Source organism: Sinocyclocheilus anshuiensis, unplaced genomic scaffold (assembly GCF_001515605.1).
Source record: "Sinocyclocheilus anshuiensis isolate Anshui unplaced genomic scaffold, SAMN03320099.WGS_v1.1 scaffold1289, whole genome shotgun sequence".
Lineage (NCBI taxonomy): Eukaryota > Metazoa > Chordata > Actinopteri > Cypriniformes > Cyprinidae > Sinocyclocheilus > Sinocyclocheilus anshuiensis.
The window spans coordinates 477,436-498,904 of NW_015549731.1; the positions used below are offsets into that span (position 1 = coordinate 477,436).

Here is a 21,469-nt window from a genome sequence, read left to right on the forward strand (position 1 = left end):
CTGCATCACAAATTCATCAAGATGTTTTAACTTCAAAAAGTTGCTTCTAGTTAAAAAACTATCCACAATTTTGCTTTCTCCAGTGAAAAAGTCGTCTTGCCTGAATCAGGGGAGAAATATGCACTCTTTATAAGCATAAATCATCCAACACAGTTCTAAAGAAACATGTCTCTGGATTTTGATGTGAGAGGACAACAGGGGATGGACTTTTACACTGGAGGAAGCGTTATTTTGGATTATGGACTGGTATTTTGGCCAGATGTGACAGTTGCATTGCTGAGGATCCATTGGTGAGCAAGTCAAGTAATGCTAAAACGTCTCAGGTTACTTATGTAACCATGGCTCCCTGAGTAGGGAACGAGACACTGCGTCCTCTAGGGGTCGCTATGGGGAACGGTATACCCACGCCGCCATGCTGAGGGGAGTGCATGCCAGAACCATGGCGAGCACTAAGTACCAACTCTACCATATCACTATGGGAGTCGCCCCTGGGACGTTAGACGGCTGTCAGTGACGTTATTCCCTACGGCCAAAGGCCTAGGCTACATACCCCAAAATACTTACCTGTTAGGGCCAAACTCCTGGGCCCGGGGTAGAGCTCAAGGCTTGGAATCAGGAATAGATTCCTTTAAGGGAATACGACCAAGAGCCTAGAATCATACTAGTCTTGGCCTGTCACACAGGGGCTACCGCACGTTTCTCTTTGTATGTGCTGAAGGAACTGTCTCAACAGACGACCCCTAGAGGACGCAGTTCGAAGTTCCTATGAAAGGGAACTCATCTACATCTTGGACGGTCCGAGGGTGAGTTTTCAGCAAATTTTCATTTTTGGGTGAACTATTCCTTCAAAAACCACCAATGAAAAAACAGGTATTTTTCTTTGGAATAACATTATTCACAGAAATTTTTCACAAGACCAGGAACGTGCATTTAGAAAGTAAATGGGGTCAATATAGATTTCATGTTTTCTTTAACACATCTTCCCTTCTACTAAGGTTTTTTTTGTTTTGTTTTGCTTTACTTAAAACAACACATACATTCTGCACACTTACATTGTCCCGATTTAATTGAGCATAAAATGAAGCAGTCACTTTTATCTATTTTTTTTTGCGATATAAACTACAGCTAATCTTAAACAAATGCAATGCACCATTACACACTCCCTAACTCTAATTTAAAGTTATTATGTATAAATTAACATAACACATTTTTTCATATTTTTCTAATTACTTTTGGAAGAGTGATTTAAAACAGTGCCTAGATAAAAAAAAAAAAAAAGGGAAGGTGCCTCTAAATGATCAATACACTACTTAAATGTGCCAACATGCATTTATTCGGCTGGGACCATGTGCTCAATCTACTCTCAGTGCTCATACTAAAACTACACGAGGTCTGCAGGGAGTCAAATGAGTTATCTGGGGTAGAAGGCAGATTAAAAAGGGAAGCACACACCTCACTTGGCTCCCTGATTAAACAAGAAGAGAGAGGGCGGCTGAGTGGAAGTATTCTGCTCATAAAACACAATCTGAAAACATAATTAGGGCAGATGCTGCTTTGTTCATCTGTTCATTGTTCAAAAAGTTAATCTGTAAGCCTATAGTCAGGTAATACATATTCTTTTCCACTCCCTTCCCAAGCATATTCTGCTACACTCTTAAAAATAAAGGTGCTTCACGATGCCATAGAACAGTGAATCTCAACCTTTTGGCGTACCGGACCCCAGTCCAATTCAGAACCATTCTCAAGGACCCCCAGAACAAAATTGACTCATCTATGTATCCTTTGTGTCTTTGTGAGGACCAAATGCAGTCAAGTATAATTCAAGTTAGTTGACTTGTCCAGTATTTGACCATATCATCAGCTATATTGGACTTTTCTTTCATGGGAACATGTCATGTCAAAATATACGAAATGTATACAAAAATTCATACTTTATACGGACCCCCTGGCCTTACGTCAAGGACCACTAGGGGTCCACGGACCCCTGGTTGAGAAACACTGCGGCATAGAAGAACCTTCTTGTCTAAATGGTTCCATAAAGAACCTTTAACATCTGAAGAACCTTTCTGTTTCACAAAAGGTTCTTTGTGGCGAAAGAAGGTTCTTCAGATTATAAAAAGGGATGGTTCTTTAAAGAACCTTTGACTGAATGGTTCTTTGTGGAACCAAAAATGGTTCTTCTATGGCATCGCTGTGAAGAACCTTTTGAAGCACCTTTATTTTTAAGAGTGTAGTCATGTCCTGGCAAGACTTCGGTCACATAACGAATAAACGCGTACCAAACAACTGCAGCCAATGTGTTAAAACATGTAATAAGCCTGACCGTGGTCAAACAATGGCTGTTTTAGTATGGAAAGCCAGTGGAAAGGTCAACTGCACATTTCAAAGGATGAGTTCCTGGTGTGCTCATGAATAAATTAGAGTGGACTGAGCAGATTTGCTGTCTTAATGGTGTCATTAACGGCCACAGCCTATTGAAAATGCCAAACCTGCTCTCTGTTAATAGATAAAAGCGTGTGAATGTATTTGAGGAGTTTGCCTTCCATGAGGGGAGATGAATCATCGAGCATGTTCCTCAGAGGATGACAAAATGTATCTGAGTGCTTGCAGAAGCAACTGAGGACAGAGCCAGACAAAATTAAAGAAAAAACTACTATAACAACGATGCCTCATCCTAATTGTAATATACAGTATACTTGTTTATCTTAATTATTGACTAACTAACTGAACTATTAATATACAGATAATAATTGTCTTCACAGTATATACAGGATAATTTATTTAAGTTAAAATAACATTACTAAGACTATTTATATTTATTTGTATTGCATTGTTATATTGAAAAAATACTCTATTTTTTAATTTCTTTCATTTTATACATTTATTACAATGTACAACTCTTTGGCAATGTCTAAACGTCATTTTATAAAAAACACGTCTAATTAAATAGTTGAATTAAAAAAAATTTTTATATTATTGAACGATTTATATTGAACGAATTCTATGGACAATGTCTAAACTTATGTCATTGTTTTATTAAAAACATCAAAATAAAAATATATTGGTGTTAAATTATTAATAGTTTTTTTTATATTGTGTTAAATTATTTAAAAATGTTATAGTTGCAAATACCATTTTAAGTCAGTCATGTCTGTGCAAAAATGGTGCAGGATGCATTATCTGCCAATTTGCAATACTTAAAGGGATAGTTCACCCAAAAACGAAAAGTTGATGTTTATCTGCTTACCCCCAGGGCATCCAAGATGTAGGTGACTTTGTTTCTTCAGTAGAACACAAACGAAGATTTTTTACTCAAACCGCTGCAGTCTGTCAGTCTTATAACGGAAGTGAATGGGAATCACAGCTTTGAGAGTCAAAAAAACATACACAAACAAAACCAAATTAAACCCTGCGGCTCGTGACAATACATTGATGTGTAAAGACATGAAACGATTGGTCTGTGCAAGAAACTGAACAGTATTTATATCGTTTTTTTACCACTGATTCACCGCAATGTCCGAACTGTCCTGAGAGCGTCCTAAGCGCGTTCTCAACAGCCGGTGCGTGATGCGTCTGCTTCTTCTTCTTGCTTTATGGTGGATTGCAGACTTATAAGTGCATTACCGCCACCTATCTCTCAAATGGACCATTGACACTCTATCTACAATTTGTAGCTAGAGTGTCAATGGTGCCGTGATTCCCATTCACTTCCATTATATGACTGACAGACTGCAACGCGCTCAGGACAGTTCGGACATTGCGGTGAATCAGAGGTAAAAAACGATATAAATACTGTTCAGTTTCTTGCACAGACCGATCGTTTCGTGTCTTTACACATCAATGTATTGTCACGAGCCGCAGGCTTTAATTTGGTTTTGTTTGTGTATTTTTTTGACTCTCAAAGCTGTGTTTCCCATTCACTTCCATTATATGACTGACAGACTGCAACGGTTTGAGTTAAAAATCTTCGTTTGTGTTCTACTGAAGAAACAAAGTCACCTACATCTTGAATGCCCTGGGGGTAAGCAGATAAACATAAATTTTGTTATTTTTAGGTGAACTATCCCTTTAAACCCCTAACATAAGTATGAGCAACAGAAATAGCAATGCTCCCCTTATACCACTTATTACCACTTATTAATCTGCAGTGATTTAGTTACGGTGTCACATTTTGTGTCATGGTCTTTTTCAGAATAATTATGAATTTGTGCTATTTTCCGTGCAGCCTTCAAGTTACAGTTTTCACATCTTTTTAAACACCCCATTCATGACAGTATGTACAAACAGACCCGAATCTGGAACCAGGAAGCGAGGATGTTGTCGCTGTTGTCATGGGGATGGGATGGATCTCTGTGGTGTAGCTGGTACGTTGCAACGAGAGACACAGAGATGAGTGGGATTAAAATGTTCTGGAAAGCATTTACCGCAGGCTCAGGCCCATCTCCCAGGCTAATGGACCGGAACAGATGGGGGTGGATGAAGAGTTCTGTATCTGTGGCACTGAATCGCTGGGTCACCAGGTGCTAGAACCTGTAATGAGAGGTGATGAATGGCAATGCGTTGAACAAACCCAAAAAGCTCGCCCATAGCATCCTTTCTGAAGTGCCTGCTGTCCACATCCCGTGGACGCTTGGCTAATCGCTGATCCCCTCATTTCCACATAGGTCACAGCTGTGAATGAAAGCTGGGCGATGCAAATCAAACTCAATAGGTTAGAAAATGGAGGGCTATGAGGTTGATAAATCATAATTTGTAACCATCCCTCAGTCACAAGAGAAAGTCTTTATTTCAGAGCCGTCAAATAGCAGGCAGATGTGCATGTTGTATATGATGTATGTTCCAAGCCAATGAGAATTTAACTGAATACAAATTCAATTCCAATCCAATTAAATATCAATTTAAAATTCAATTCTTGAATTTGAACTGAATTAGCAAATAGGATGCATTTATGTTTATGCATTTGACAGATGCTTTCATCCAAAGCGACTTAAAGTGCAATCAGCGTTTATATATTGGATTTTTATTTTATAAATTGACTTTAATGAAGCAGAAAAAATCTAATACATTTCAAAAATTCTCATAATGAATTCAAAAATTTCCATTTCACTACAGAAAAATGTAAAGAACATACGGACTATGTATTTTTTTATATTATTGTTTCTTGTGTATTATTATTAGTCCACTTATATTGTTATAGCACAATTCAATCAATGGCTTCACATTAATGTAATTTTTTTTTAAAGTAATCAAAATCTAAATCTGTTTTGACTATTGAACTTGAGCAACATCACATGAGCAAGAGTGTTTGATATTCAAACAACAGCACAGCAGGATTGTGAATGAGATATTGCTTGTTTTTACATAACATCTCGATAAATAAAAAGTTAACATTGAGTAACTTACATTTTAGACACTATACGGACAGTTACTTCGTCTGTATTTGCTCCACCAGCGACAAAAACTCCAAACGAAACCAAAGCAGGATCAAGTCTCCTCGCGTTTCGGTCCCAAATGAATCAGTATTGCTGAATGAATCAGTTGCATAAATGACTCACCTATAAAGAATTCTCAATTGTCGCCATCTGCTGGATGTAACGTGCATCCTAAATAGTAAAACGTTCCAGCGCTCTTGGAACTTATCAGTCTAAATTAATATTTTTTTCTGGTCAAAAACTGTCCATCACAAATAATTACATTTAATTATAATACAGTACATTAGTAAACATAACATTTGAGTATATTAGCTAAGTAATGAGTTCTACACTGTAAAATCCAATAGTTTACCTTACTTAGATTTAATTAGTTATCTTTACTTAGTTGTTATACTTACTAGGTTTTATTAAGTTACAGCTACTTTCAAGGCAAATAAAACAACTTACTTACTGTTTTGAGTGACACTTACTTAAAATATTCAAGTAGCCACAAAGGAACCAATGACATTAATAAACCAGTGAGAGGCAGCAGGGCACTAATATGTTGCTAAAGTGCAACATAACAACAGAAGAAGAAGAAAAGAAAAAGAGTCTTAATAGACTTTTCACTCATTTCCTCAATGTCTGCAGTTATCTTTCACTAGTTGCATTCACTCGTTTCCCAAAGTCATCTTGAATGTTGAATTCTCAATACAACTGAAATATTTGAGAGAACATCACATAAGCTAACTTCATAAATTGAGGTTGATTTTCCTAAAATGTGTGTTTTTTTTAACTCACCATTATAGTGATTAGCGTTCCTTTTGGTTGAGCACTTGGAACTTCGCTTAAGTTACTATATTTTTCTTTCTGTTAAGGCAGTAATGCATCATAAAGTCAGAATTATTTGATTTCAAGGAAAGAAAGATAATAAGGTTGCTTTCAGAAAGTGCTCTATTTTCTAATTAAAGCTTTAGTGTATTAATTTTTGTTTGTTTTTAAAAGAACTTGTTCAAATTTCACTTTTCATAAATACCTTGAAATGCTTTTAATTGGGTGTATATAATCCTGAAATGGTGTGTGGTAATATGCTGAAGTCACAGACAGACTTAAACATTCAGCACATGAATCACAACAATGGTAACAATTCAATTTCATTTATTTTCATTTATTGTAACAATAACCATTTTATTTGCTCTTTTTGTTGTGCTACTACTGACACAAGACAGCAAATAAAATTGGCAAATAAAATCAACAACTGTAAAACAAAGCAACTGCATAATTTATTCATGCCGCAATGCACTCTGGGAGTCAGTGAGTAGCTATACTAAGTCATGAGTAAACCTAAATGAAAGGATCAAGTATCCCCTACAGTTCTTTTTTAGTTACTAGAACTCTCGTGTAAGTAAACTATACTAACTAAGCATTTGTCAGTACAACATACTATTCCTATTTCACTTTACTTAGTTTTTTCAAGGCAATCGGTTTGCATGCTTTTTTTAAGTAAGCCCAACTAATTAGATTTTACAGTGTAGAAGCTTTAAATACCTTTAGTGTAAAGATGGATCGTATCAACATTGTTCGTCCTGTAACACAAGATTTATTTTTGTGCTTAATTTCCTCACAATTTCCATACATTGCACTGCACTGGAAATTGTGAGGTGGTCACTGACGCTAAATGCGGAAGCGATAATGCATGCTCCCAATTCAACAACTGGTGGGGTGTGTTGGCAATTCAATACAATTGGCCATTTATTAACGGAAAATAAGTAAATTCTTAAATTCTGTATTATGACCAACCTGGAGTGTACTGAGGAAAAATATGGTTGAGATTATTCAAGTCTTAATTTATTTTGTACTCCCCATATCTTCAAATAAAACTTCACATTTCTTTTAAGTAATCACCCAACTGGTCTGAATAATTGGAGTTCCAATTTACACAAGATACTCCAATGAATTAAACGAGGTAGCTGAAATGAACAAAGGAGTGATAAAACATGGAGTGTGATGATAAGCACTGGCAAGTAATTAAATCGTTCAGCTGCACTCCTTTGCAATTGGACAAGATTATCTTGTGGGGCATCCCATCATAACCATTAATTTCCTGCAGGATCTAAAAGGACATCTTTAAAAGAGATTTCCCAACTCATACACTGTGAACCTCTGCAAATTTCTTAGAAAGTTTTCGAGCCCAACTGTTCCCAGAATCCATTTGTAGAAGCAGAAGAGTGACATAACAGGTGAGATTACATTGATTCATCTTTATCTGCTGTCCATCTTGACGCTGGTCTCATGGGCTTAATGCCAAGATTCCCCTCAACAGCACATGCTCTCTTAAAATTTTAACCTTGCAGTGGCACAACTGTGAGCACAGTGTGAAAGTGTTCTTGTATCCCAGAGGATGGCTAACCCAAGACAGGAACCGCATCAGAACGCAACACTCTTAAAAGATCTAATCCCCAACAGCGGGGGTCTTGTACAATCCACTAGGATGTGAGGAGGTCTGTCTAGAAAGAGATAAGACTATGTGTGTGAGTATTTCTGTACAGATGTAAGCCTACTTGGGTGGATTCATCTTCTGTTTGACGGAAAACAGGAAGGAGAAAGCGTGTGCATGCATACATACATGTAGAATCCAGGGCTTTTTCTCATGTTGTCAGGAAGCACAGGAGATCTCATGATGGGCCGACATCTTAAAAACAGTTCTACAGAGATCCATTAGCACAATAGACATTAGAGAAATAGTTCACCCAAAAATGAAGATTTGCTAAAAAATGTAGTCATTAGGACATTCAAGATGCACTCATGTTTTTGCTGGAAGCAACAGTTAAAAATGTCTTGATGGATTTGTTTATTATACAGCAATTTTGTTTTTGGTAAAACTATTCTTTTAATCAGATATGGCTAAATATTCATGCTGCTATTGTGGATGCATTGGTGACCTTTGTGATCTGTGACCTCTAGAAACCTTTTCTTCTAATGATGTTCAGTGTGGGACCACAACTTCAAATGATCTGCCATCATTTATGAATCTGTTAAAGTAAGCAAGAATGCCTCACATCTTAAATATCTGATATAATGTCAGTATGTTTGAATATTTCATCATCTTACTTTTGTATTTTAGAAGATCAAATCTCTGCTGTTCTCTTTACTCAACAGAAAACTGCAAGAATATCAGTTCTAAGAGTTCTTCTAATTCTAATTCTAATTCTGTTTGGTAATGATTTTTTACTCTCATGCTGACAAAAATAAATGTGAGTTTAAAACCTGCCATCAAGGTTAAAAAATAAACAGAAACAAAACCCACAACAAAAACAACAACAACAACAACTTTCTATTTCCTTCTTAAATGGTCTTACAGAAAAAAATATGCTTGTGCACTGTAATAATGTGAAAAAATATGACAAAACAGTTGCACTGCTATTATAGTCAATTAGGTTTTTTTCATTCAATATATATATAAATATTTTATTTTTCAGAAGAAAAAAAAATCTTGTCAACAGAAAGATTAACCTCTAACTATTTGTTCTCTCTGGCTTTTTCCTAGTCTCTCTTTCTATTTTAATTAATTACGGTGTGGAATATTTTTCGGGAACAGCATTGAAGTTTGGAAAATTGGTTCTCCTAATCAGATTAACCATAGTCAGCTCATTGTGTCAGCATATCTGCAGTACAATGGGTTCATTTGAATGGAAGTGGGAAAACAGACATTACCTGCCCATAAGAAACACAGAGAGACTTTTTTATCTTCAGAAAGAATGCAAATAGAGTGCAACACTGAGCGCACAGTTTTTCAGGGGCCTTGGTTCCGGAAGTGTTTCTCCTATTCATTTTCTTCATAGGGATTTCAAAATACCTTTGAATAAAGAATTTCATAAACAAAACCAACCAGCTCTGAGATTAATTATATAATAACAATATTACAAATGTGTTTTAAAGAAAAAACAAACAAGAATGTACTTTATGCTTAAATTTTTACTCATTGCATGAAACCATGCATAATCAAATAAAAAAAACATGGTACAATACAAAACTATTAATTTTCACTCATTCATAATAAATATGAAATGCAATATATTTTAAGTTAATATAATATATTCAAACTAATAGTTTCAGAGTAGTAAATTAGGCCATTCTGCTCTTGTGGACAGTTGCCATGGAGCTTTTTTGGTGCGGCTCTCAGTCCATTGTATTGTTCTAATTTTGGAAATTAAGTTGAATTCACATATACTTGTGGTTTCTACAGAAGCATATCATATTAACCTCAGAGCACGAGGTCTGTCAGGAAATGTATACATTAAAAATCAGTTTCTCTGTGTAGAAAATGTAGAGACAAGAAATAAACATGCATTTTTAACAATGATTTGCACAATTGTTCATATGAAAATATATATAACAGAAAAATCGCATAGTATTTTTGCAGAAAAGTCGCAGAAACTTTTTTTCCCACTAATGCATTTTTGACTTAAACACCTAGAAATGACAGCATATGACAGCACCACAAAACACATTATCCAGCAAGCTGTCGAAAGTTCTTCCTTAGTCTGTATAACTGTATGCAAGTTGTTTTTAAAAACATCTATAATCACCCAAAAATATCCACTGTTTGGATTGTTTGTTTAGCAGTTTATGAAACTAAAAGAGACTGTTTTACTGCATAACGTGACAACTCAGACAGGGTGAACCCACTTATGTCCCAATCTGACACAAATAACAGCTGATTCTCCAGGCAAGTGCAGACACATCCTGCTAATTAGCTGAATGCTCCTTAATGACCATGAAACGGCCCCCAAATCAGACAAGATGGCACTCGCTCTGTTCCCGTAATCACAGGTCACAATCAACTTAAGAGTGTGTAATTATAGCACTCTGAATATGCTCATATTCATCTTTCTCAGTCACTCTACTGTCTCTAAGTTTTATTTATATGAGAAGATTTCTACCTGTGTTTGTGGTCTGTGACGAGCACGACCAGACAGCAGGAACAACATATTTGGCAACATTTAGGGGTATCCAAAAGTCTAAAAATACACTAAAAAGCTGTGATTTTTTAAAACATGGAAATCAAGTTTGAGATTTTTTTAAACATTTTAAAATTGCCAGAAGTTGCAATGTTTCATGCAACCTTAATCAGGCATTGTTTTCAAATACAATAAATAAACCATTTAAAACCAACATTATTATTTAAAATAAATAAGAAATGCAGTATTGAGGCACCATGATTTGAGGCTCATATCCAGCTTGAGAACATGATCATCAGGTTTTGTTCATTGCAGTTCTGCTGTCATTATACCTAAAAGGGGAACAACATAAATACAGAAGACATTCTAAGGTTCAACTTATCACTCACATTGTTGGGCTGCATTAATAGTGACTATTTCATCAGGAAGCACAACTAATAACTTATCAAAGACCACATACGATGCTAAATGGTTACACTCTGCATTTGTCCCACATTTTCCCATCCAAAAAGCCTGAGGGGGCTCTAAACAGGATGACAAACGCCGGCCGGGTGGCCCATGTGTCCTGCTGTAGACTGCAAATGCCAGCTTCATTAGGAGAGGTTTTCAAGCATCCTGCTATCCCAGCTGCCGGGTCCTTTGTAGTCCCCCCCGCCAATCGATACTTAACATTTTCATGCTCAGTGTGCGGCCCCTATAAGCACTGTAAAAATGTTAAAGGGCAGAGAGTTTGGGGAGCAGAGATTACGGCTCTCGGAGACTGCAGACAGCACACGGCAAAAGGCCCACGTGCATGTTTATTTACTCTTTCAGAGCCCGGGATGAATGGAAAAGCCTCTGCTGGCATGTCGCTCCAAGGCACAACACCTCAAAAGAATGGAGTGAAACATGCAAACTGTGCAGTTAATTGATTCCATGTTTGCTTACAGTGTAAAATTTTATGTGGGCCTATTGTATACCGCATTTCTATTGACTTCAAGTTAAAGGGAAACACACACACACACACACAGTAGGCAGGTTTTAAAGGAATAATTCACCCAAAATGAAAATTTCCTGAAAATCTACTCACCTTCAGGCCATCCAAGTTGTTTCTTCATCTGAACAGATTTGGAGAAATTTAGCATTAAGTTACTTGATCACCAATGGATCCTCTGCAGTGAATGGGTGCCGTGAGAATGAGAGTACAAACAGCTGAAAAAACATCACAATAATCCACACCACTCCAGTCCATCAATTAACATCTTGTGAAGTTAAAAGCTGTGTGCTTGTTATAAACAAATCCATCCTCTTTTTAACTTCAAACCATTGTTTCTGGTTAAAATACAAGTCCTTGCTTTCTCCAGTGAAAAAGTCATCTCGTCTGAATCAGGAAAGAAATAAGTACAAATCTAGCAACATTTACAAGCCAAAACTGTTGTAAACAAATATGTCGGTGGATTTTCATGTGAGAGGACAAAAGGGGATGGACTTGTTCACAGTAGGAAGCATTATTATGGATTATGGACATATTTTAGCTGAAAGCAACAGTTTAAAGTTAAAACACATTTATTATGGATTTGTTTCTTATAACCATATAGCTTTTCTCTTCACAAGATGTTAATTGATGGACTGGAGTAGGATGATTTGTGGATTATTGTGATGTTTTTATCAGCTGTTTGGACTCTCATTCTGACGGCACCCATTCACTGCAGAGGATCCACTGGTGAGCAAGTGATGTAATGCTGAGTAAATCTTCAGCAAATTTTTATTTTTGGATGAACTATTTCTTTAAGGCATCTAGAAGTGCTCCAGATGTGAAGCCTCTTCTAAAATGTATGCAACTTAATTATGCTGCTTACTTTTGACTCCAATAATTCAGTGCAACAAGCAAACAATGTAAGAGATATTCTAAATATACTTAAAATTCGTAAAAGAAACTGAAACAGTTTAAAATAATTAAAATCTGAATATTTGAAAAGGGTTCCAAAACAGTTATCATGCTGTCATAGAAGGCGGCTACCTGTCCGTAGGCAGTGAGGCAGATCACTAGGTTTTGGAACAAAGCTAAAAGCCATGAACTTTTATTATACCTTATTTTTTAGCTGAGCTGAGGTATCTCTCTATATATATATATATAGGTGAAAGAAGTGCATCTCTGCTAGTGCCCTTGAACACTCAGCAGTGTCCTCCCTCTCTCTCTCTCTCTTGCGCTGGAGTCAGGCCAGAGCAGGAATGGCAGCGTGCCCGTATAGGAAATTAAGCTGTGTTCGTATCTCTCTGCTTTCAAGATGAAAGGCTGAAAAGAGACGTTAGCCCTAACTGGAGAAGTTCAGAGAGAAATGGAAACTAAGAAAGTTCTCATTTGTGAACAAAGTATCAAATTGTTTCCCAATTTAAAGATATCATAACTAAAAGCCGTTTCACATTCATTTCAACTGAGGGAGCAAGCTGATATTGAATGCATCTTCCACCAGAAAAAATAGAAATAAATAAAGCTCAAATTAAATGAATAAACAAATGAATAGATACAAATAAAAAAATAAAAGTACAAATGAAATGAATTACCATAAATATATATATAACAAATGAATTACCATATATATATATATATATATATATATACAGTAAATACAGTATCTCACAGAAGTGAGTACACCGCTCACATTAGCCATTTTCTCTCCCCAGTGTGTGACTCAGTGTTACAAGGTCTCAGGTGTGAATGGGGAGCAGGTGTGTTAAATTTGGTGTTATCATACATACATACACACATTTATTTATTCCACAAAATATGTACAATTATTGTAAGAAAAAAAAACGGTCGAAAATCAGTAAGTCACACCTTGTCTTATCATTTACTCATCTTCACCAGTAGCTACACCAGTAACAAATAGTAATTGTTTAATAATCCATTTATATTACCACTTACATGCTTTTTTTTAACAAAATGAATTAAACAAAACAAAGATTAAAGCTTTCCCAGAGGCTATTACAGAACTGAAGGAAAGACAGAGTGACAGGACATCAGTGTAGAAGAGTGGGCGTCTCATATCATTTAAAGCACAAATGTGTGTGAGCACTGCGACACTTCTACAGGGCCAACCAGTGACATGTATGTGCATGTGTGTCAGAGTGTGTTATGTTTATGGGGAGTTAATGATTGGATGAGTTATTACAGTATGCATCGGGCCATGCAGGCGTGATTTTGAGACACCATTTTCTATTTCGCTGCCTTGTGTTCTGCTGTTATTGACCATAAAATGATGGATGGAGAGAAATTGCTCTGTTTGCGCATTGATCAATGAGACTCAGGAGATATAGAACAAAAAAAGAAGAAGAGAGAGAGAAAATAGAGTTATGGGTGGAAAGCATCTAGTTGTCTTTGAAAAGCAAGAATAGTCAGGCTGCTGAGTGCAGAAGATCTATTTTTTTTTATTTCAGCACAGTTTTCTCATCATATTGTAATAGTCTGCAACTGTCTCGACTTGTGTGGTACTGTGGTAAATGATGACCATTTTTTGCAGTAAAGTTTTGTTTTAGACTCAGATCTAATTTTGAAAGGAGACTTTAATGAATGAATTACCTGCAACATGAGCATCAAGTACAGGAAAAAAACAACCACCTTTCTGGAAAACTGAAGCAACCATGCCATTTTATCTTCCTTCTACAAGGCTTTGAGCTCATTTATAAAATGATTAGTGACTGGTTTTACAGGACTTGTACCAGCATGCTCCGCACTGTAAGTGCAACGCTGTTTCAGGTGAGCTACCAAGCAAGTTTACTATCTTAGAAAAGGTGTATATGGAGTATATTATGTGAGGCAAATGTAAAAATGTATTCATTTAGAAATCGTGCAATCATCATTTGTGTAAAAAGAGTTTTACTGCCACTAACCATATGCCTTTTTTTTTGCCAAAATATATATTACATATAGGCCTATATAAATAAATGCTAAATATATGTTGCAAACAGTGAAGCTCAATGATACATATTTTTGTAATTGAAAATATACTTTCAACCTTCATAAGCCAAAATATATTATAATGTATATTTCAGGGGCAAAAAATACGTTCAATCTTAAAGTAGCCTGCATTTAGGTTTTATTCATTACTTATTTTTATTCGAATGTGTTATATGTTCAACAATGTGTAACAAAAAGGTTTTTCTTCAAATGTGACATGTGAATGTATTTTCTTAGACTGAAAAATAGGGAGAGCAAAATATATTTTTTAAATGCTTTTTAATATATAGATAGTTTAAAATCTATTTTCAAAAATATACAAAAAACAGCCAAAAATACAGCACACTTTAGACCCTTTAGACCACACTGGTACTTAAATGCATTCACAGTGACATATCTGGCATGCTAAAATACTGTGGCGTACGATCTAAAATCACAGTAGTGCGATGTGCCTGTTCTGTTTATTCTAATTATGCATTTGTGTTGGTGAGGAACATTCAGTGTTCAATTGTGACATCACAAAGTGTTCCAGGACGTTATTCTGACAGACAAAAGTAAAGTGTTATCAAGGCAGAGCAGGTGTTTCGTGACTAATTCCCGTCATGCCCTTCAGAAGTACTGATTTCCAGAGTCATCTTGTTCCCCTGTGGTAAAGATGGGGATATGGATGTTAGCACAGCAGCCATATCAAATATTTAATCACTCGCTCCTGTTACATAAAGCATGGTGAAACCTATTACAGTATTACCGGCCCGGTCTGTGATATATCTGTGCCCAGATTACTGATAACAATGGAGAAAAAAAAAAAGCTGTAATATAATTAAAGTGATTATATAGCCACAGCATGCTTATCTGTTCAAATGAGTGTGTGTAGTGGCTTGTAAACTTGTGATGTGCATAATTAGGACTATTAGTAATTCAACACACATTTGCCATGAGCAGCCTGCCAAAATCTGTTACAAGGGTTCATAATAATGGCAAGTTGTCTCACCTTGTTCTGGGTCTGAAAAGAATACTAATGGATGTGGTGCATTATGCTATATGGAGGAAGGGGACAGCAACCTGACACTGTCCAAAATGTGTAGCTGAGAAAAAGTAAAATATCATAGCAACACAATGCACTGAGTTTTCTCAGTAATTGTTCTCAGACTACTTTGTGTAGCTAACTTAATTGTGTTTGTGCGCTAAATGTTAAAGGTCTCCTTTAGTCGGTTCTTTTTCAGCCAATTTCCAATTAGCATTAAAGGAAACTTTTGGAGGATTTGTTATCTGTTAACCTAATGCATAGAAAGGCTGTTGGATGCATCTTACAAAATAAATAAATAAATAAAAAATAACAAAATAATAATAAAAAATGCTACATTCGATTCTCAGTCAACAGCATTTGTGCATAATGTTGAATACTGGGTAAAAATAATTTTGACTCGTTATTTGTTTTATTAAAAAATACCAGCAAAAATCAAGGTCACAGTGACACACTTACAATCGAAGTGACTTCTTGGCATTCTTGGAGGATTTAAAAGCAGAAATGTGAAGCTTAGAAATTGTATAAAAGCACTTAAACCCATTCTTGTGTTAAAGGGGTCATATGATGCGATTTCAATTTTTCCTTTCTCTTTGGAGTGTTACAAGCTCTTGGTGCATGCATAAACACATTTCATTACACCAAATACACAAAATAATGTTTTTTTAGCAACATCATATCACCCCTTTAAAAGGCTTGTTTCATAGAATGCATAATGGCTTTGAATAAAAAAATAGATGACTTGCTTATTGAACACTGTAAAAATGTTTGTCATTTTAACAGTAAAAGACTGTAAAAATGCTATAATAATTTAAGCAAGTGTCCTTACTATATACACACACAATATAACACATTCAATATGGAAAATTGCCTTATATTAACTGTATATTGTGCCCTATTTTTACAGACTTTTCTTAGAGTGCTTGCGCATGCCTCAAAAGAGGGCTTACAATGACTTACAAAGATACATAACAGCTACAAGTGTATGCACTCCCCCAAAATTTCACAAATCACGTTTTCAGGGGAGCCCATGTCTTATTAAGGGGAGCCGAGCTCCCCCTAGCTCCCCCGTAGTTCGCACCCTGTCCATAAGAATAACACCACATTTGGCCTTGTGTTTCAAGCTGTAGTTTATCAAAAACGAAGTTCTTATAATCACTGCTGTTATATCCAAATTGAATTGTTGAATTGTTTTCAGTGCTGAGAACAAGTAAGTTCTTGAAAATGGTACTAATGGTTTTAAGGCTCAACCTTTTGATGCACAGGATACTTGTTGGATACTTTTGCATATGGTCAAGTCACAGCCTACATTTCATGTAATATTCTTAAAAATACTATAAAAAAGTGCTAGATTTTTTTTAACTATACAACAAAAACAATATAGTTATAATAGATATTTAAAACTTTTAAAAACGTTTAAAATAAGACCAAAATAATTAACATTTCCCAGTGATGTGATTAAAAAAAATACAAATCTTTGCATCAGATTCATCTCTTCATTGCTAATCAGTTGCTCTGAGATGGTCTCAAAAAAGGCTTGTTTGGTGGAAAGTAAAATGTAATAATAAATTTAAAATAATAAAAATTCACCTTATAACTTGCAGAGAAAAACAAAGTAGTCATTCCCAGAATTATCTGCATAAAAAACTTTTGATGGTATATATATATGAAGAGATGAATCTGATGCAAAGATTAGTATTTTTTTTAATCACATCACTGGGAAATGTGAATTATTTTGGTCTTATTTTAAACGTTTTTAAAAGTTTTAAATATCTATTATAACTATATTGTTTTTGTTGTATAGTTAAAAAAAATCTAGCACTTTTTTATAGTATTTTTAAGAATATTACATGAAATGTAGGCTGTGACTTGACCATATGCAAAAGTATCCAACAAGTATCCTGTGCATCAAAAGGTTGAGCCTTAAAACCATTAGTTATATATATATATATATATATATAATCATGTTTCTTGTTAGCTTTTTAAAACAATTATGTAAATTTGAGTTTTATGTTACTTCTTATGTTGTTTTAATTAGTTATTGCATTATTTGTTATCAGTATATTATACAGGTACAAAATAGATTTGATTACTTTAGATATAATATTAACATTTGATCAGTTAATGAATTATACGTTTTTTCTAACCATTCATTTAAGATCAGTCCCGTAAAACTTAAAATGATGCTATCATATTTTTAATTGTGAAGTGCTGGCTGTTTTTTTTCCACTGGTTTATATATTTATTTATTTTACAGTGAATGAGGGAGTATGTGTGTAACTAACTCAAAAATGTTCAAAAAACAACAATTATTTGCATGTCCTACACTGTAGCCTGTGGTGAGAGCAGCAGAAGAGAGTCTGGTTTTTGCTGGAGAAACGAACACAATCCCGTCGAGCAATCTAGAACTGATTTTCTCGAGCCTGTGGAGGACAGATTAGCCATCTCCCTTTAGCCGTGAAACCGCTCATAATCCCGACACCTTAATCTCATACGCCACACAGGACAGACCTTTATATACGCACCCTGTCAGGCAAAGCTCTCAGCGTCTGAGGATTCAAGACACGTCCTGCGAGGTGATGGATACCGCACATATTAAAGCATAAGATTCTATCACATGATATTAAATTTGCTCCAGTCACAAATTAAGTCATAAATGTTTGATATAATACCATATCTGCAAACGCATTGTTACGTTAAGAAGACCTACATCGGTAACCATGGTTACGTGTGATTGCTTTTGTATCCTTGGAATGAAAGCACAAAGAAAGGGTCGTTATCTGAAGAATGCTTAACATGCAAACGTCTTCCTTAGAGAGAGACACACACACACTTAGTTAAATATTGCATTTGATGAACAGACCTTCAGGAAGATCTCAAGCTAAAATGCAAGAGAAAAACGAACATACAAGCCTCCCCGTGTGTACAGAAAGAGCCCATTTGGCTCTATATGTGGAAAAAGAAATATTCTTCTCCTCTGTTGAGCTCTGGCCCTACATCAGGGAAGAGCTCGATAAGGAAAACCATATTGCTATTTCTTTTTTCTTTGAGGGGGGTAAGAAAACTACATCCACAGCATATGCAATTTTCTGCCAATTACTGCAAGATATAAAAGTGTAACCCTTAAACTGTGCCATGGAAATTAAGGCAATGTCTGTAGGAAGCCTGGGAGTGTTCCCTTAAAAGAGAAGATAGTTTATTGAAAACGTTTTAATGGCTTGAATAATAAAAAAAAAGTCATAAAAAAGTAATTTCAATATACAGTGGGGGCACAGACAGTTTGAGACCTCTAAAAATGCTTCTATTCTTTAATAAATAAATTTAAATCACAAATTATATTATCAGTGGAGTCATTTAACGAAAATATGATGAAAAATGAAACATTTCTCATTTTGTTTTAGTGAAAGCAGCAGTCGAAATAAAAATCTGTTTATCTGTACAAATGAATTCACATGCTCAATGTAACTAATTTTCTTACATTTGATTAGCGACCTAGGAATATTGTGCAGTGTATTGAATATTTATTATTCACTTTAATATAAATTAATAATTCATTAAATTTTTCTTTATTTATTCCCCCTCAGTTTTAAACAAGTGTTGTTTTAAACTAAAACGATTAATATTTGTTTTGGCAAATGAAATAAAGTATACATAAGATACAATAAAACATACATATGAAAACTTAAACTAAAAAACTGAAAATTAGAAGTAAAGTGAAATAAATAAGTAGAAGTACTAAAATTACATAAAGTTATATAATTAGTTATAAATAAATATTAAAAAAACAAAAAAAGCACATAACAAAATTACTAAAACTTAAAATAAAATTTAAATAAAAACTGAAAATATAAAAATAAAAGCTAATACCAAATATTGATAAATACTATAATAGGATGTAAATAATAGTAAACAAAAATATATATATGTGACCCTGGACCACAAAACCAGTCATAAGGGTCAATTTATAAAAATTGAGATTTATACATCATCTGAAAGCTGAATAAATAAGCTTTTCATTGATGTATGGTTTGTTATGATAGGACAATATTTGGAAAATCTGGAATCTGAGGGTGCAAAAAAATCAAAATATTGAGAAAATTGCCTTTAAAGTTGTCCAAATTAAGTTCTTAGCAATGCATATTACTAATCAAAAATTAAGTTTTGATATATTTACGGTAGGAAATTTACAAAATATCTTAATGGAACATGATCTTTACTTAATATCCTAATGATTTTTGGCATAAAAGAAAAAACAATAATTTTGACCCATACAGTGTATTTTTGGCTATTGCTACAAATATACCCCAGCGACTTAAGACTGGTTTTGTGCTCCAGGGTCACATATATATTTCCAATGTGGTCTCAGATTTGGATAAGCCATAAATCCAGCAATACTTCCATCTAATCAGCCATCTTGATAAACACAACTCTCGTCTTAAATCTTACATTTTCAGTTCTGAAGGTTCAATCTACATCGGACAATTGACTACAATTAAGGATTGACTGACTCAGTGAGACGTTTTCTCAGAACCATTCCAATCTGTCCACCTGAGTCTTGTTTGAGAAGATGAACTACCATCATCCACCCTATATCAACCACATAATCTAATAAGTAAGCTTTGAGGGATGACCCTCAAAGTTTATTGCTAGTGACAATAAACTTTTCATTTGTTCTCCCTTCAGTCATGTTGGCTGAGTTTGGTGAATGTTCAATGAAAGCAATGAATCATCTGCTAATCATGAACTTTTGCTAGAGAGGCAAAATTTGAGTGAGTGAGTGAGAGAGAGACAGATTTAAAGGTGCTGTAAGTCATTTTAGCCATTTTGCACACTTCCAACAGTCTATTTTCCTCTCATTTGTCCTTTCCATGGCAATAAGTTATCTACAGCATCTCCTTATCGGTTACTCCACAAAACAAACACAGAGACTCAAAAATGTACTGCCAAGCATCAGAAGAGAAAAAGACAAATATGCCGATCTAATAACAACTAAGTTGAACTCTTACGCTTACTCTCATTCTCAAACATGAACTTTTTCAGTCCTTCCCCAACTAACAGGAATAGTTCTCACAACTTTCACAAAAGTTATTTTTTTAAAATATATATAAATGTTAGGACAAAACATTCTTAAAATAATGTTTATGGAACGTTCTTATAACATTATTAATGTTTGATATACATTCTCATAATGTTGAGAGAAAACATTCTTAGAACAACACTATTTGAACATCCTCATGATGTTATTTTTATTCGAGAAATGCTGCTGTAATGTTGAGAGAAAATGTTGTTAAGAATATGTTTATAAAAATTACAAATAAATGTAAATACAACTATAATATTCTACAAGAAAATAAAGAATGTTGTAAGAAATGTTTTAGTAACCTTTCTTTCAATAACATTCTAATCACATTAGAAAACTGGACACTTTAATGTTATTAGAATTAGAATACATGCAGTATATTAATTTGGTAATCAATCAGTCTAACATAGTGTTATCATGGATACCATCACGGTACTTCAGGGATTTTACACATAATGAAGTGAATTGAGTATTTTGGACCTCATCACTTCTTGCCGTTTGTCATCAAACACAAACATGTGTGGGTTTAAAAGAGGACGTGATTAATGCAGGTGGGACTCTTGTTTTTTTGCCTTTGCTGTTTGCTTGTGTGGTTCAGCGGGCTGAGTGTGCTCATCTCCGGAGAGAGAAACACTACTCACCGTCAGATTATGCCAACACGCTCTGCACCTTGAGCAGCCCATGTGACACTAATACTTTGCAGGATTTCAACATACCATCCAGGCGCTGGAGAACACAAGAGCATCTGCGTCTGAGCATCCTGTGAGAAAGACAAAATGAAATGCCCTGCCATGTAAAGGGATATTTGAGAGTTTCTACAACTGAATACTTTAGATTCAGAGGGTTTGAGCAAGACTTTAGAAGAAGTCTTCTATATAAAATTTAGAAAATGAAGAGCGCTGTTGACACGTAGTGTTTTTGTCAAAGTGAATTGCGGTTTGGGTTTTTGGGTTGATTGAAGGCAGTGCTGGGATCATTTCTGCTTGAATATGTAGCTAATTAACTTTTCAGATCTTTGAATTTTATATGAACCCTAGTGCAACTGATGTTAATTTG

The 21,469-nt window shown here is 35.0% G+C and overlaps 1 long non-coding RNA gene across 1 annotated transcript; it reads left to right on the top strand.

The window, feature by feature from the left end:
- Positions 1 to 7,572: 7,572 nt before the first annotated feature.
- LOC107660822 (uncharacterized) lies at positions 7,573 to 8,611 on the top strand. The gene is made up of 4 exons (XR_001631046.1): positions 7,573 to 7,651; positions 7,766 to 7,942; positions 8,376 to 8,451; positions 8,571 to 8,611. It is a non-coding gene; the product is annotated as an uncharacterized LOC107660822 (long non-coding RNA).
- Positions 8,612 to 21,469: the final 12,858 nt, after the last annotated feature.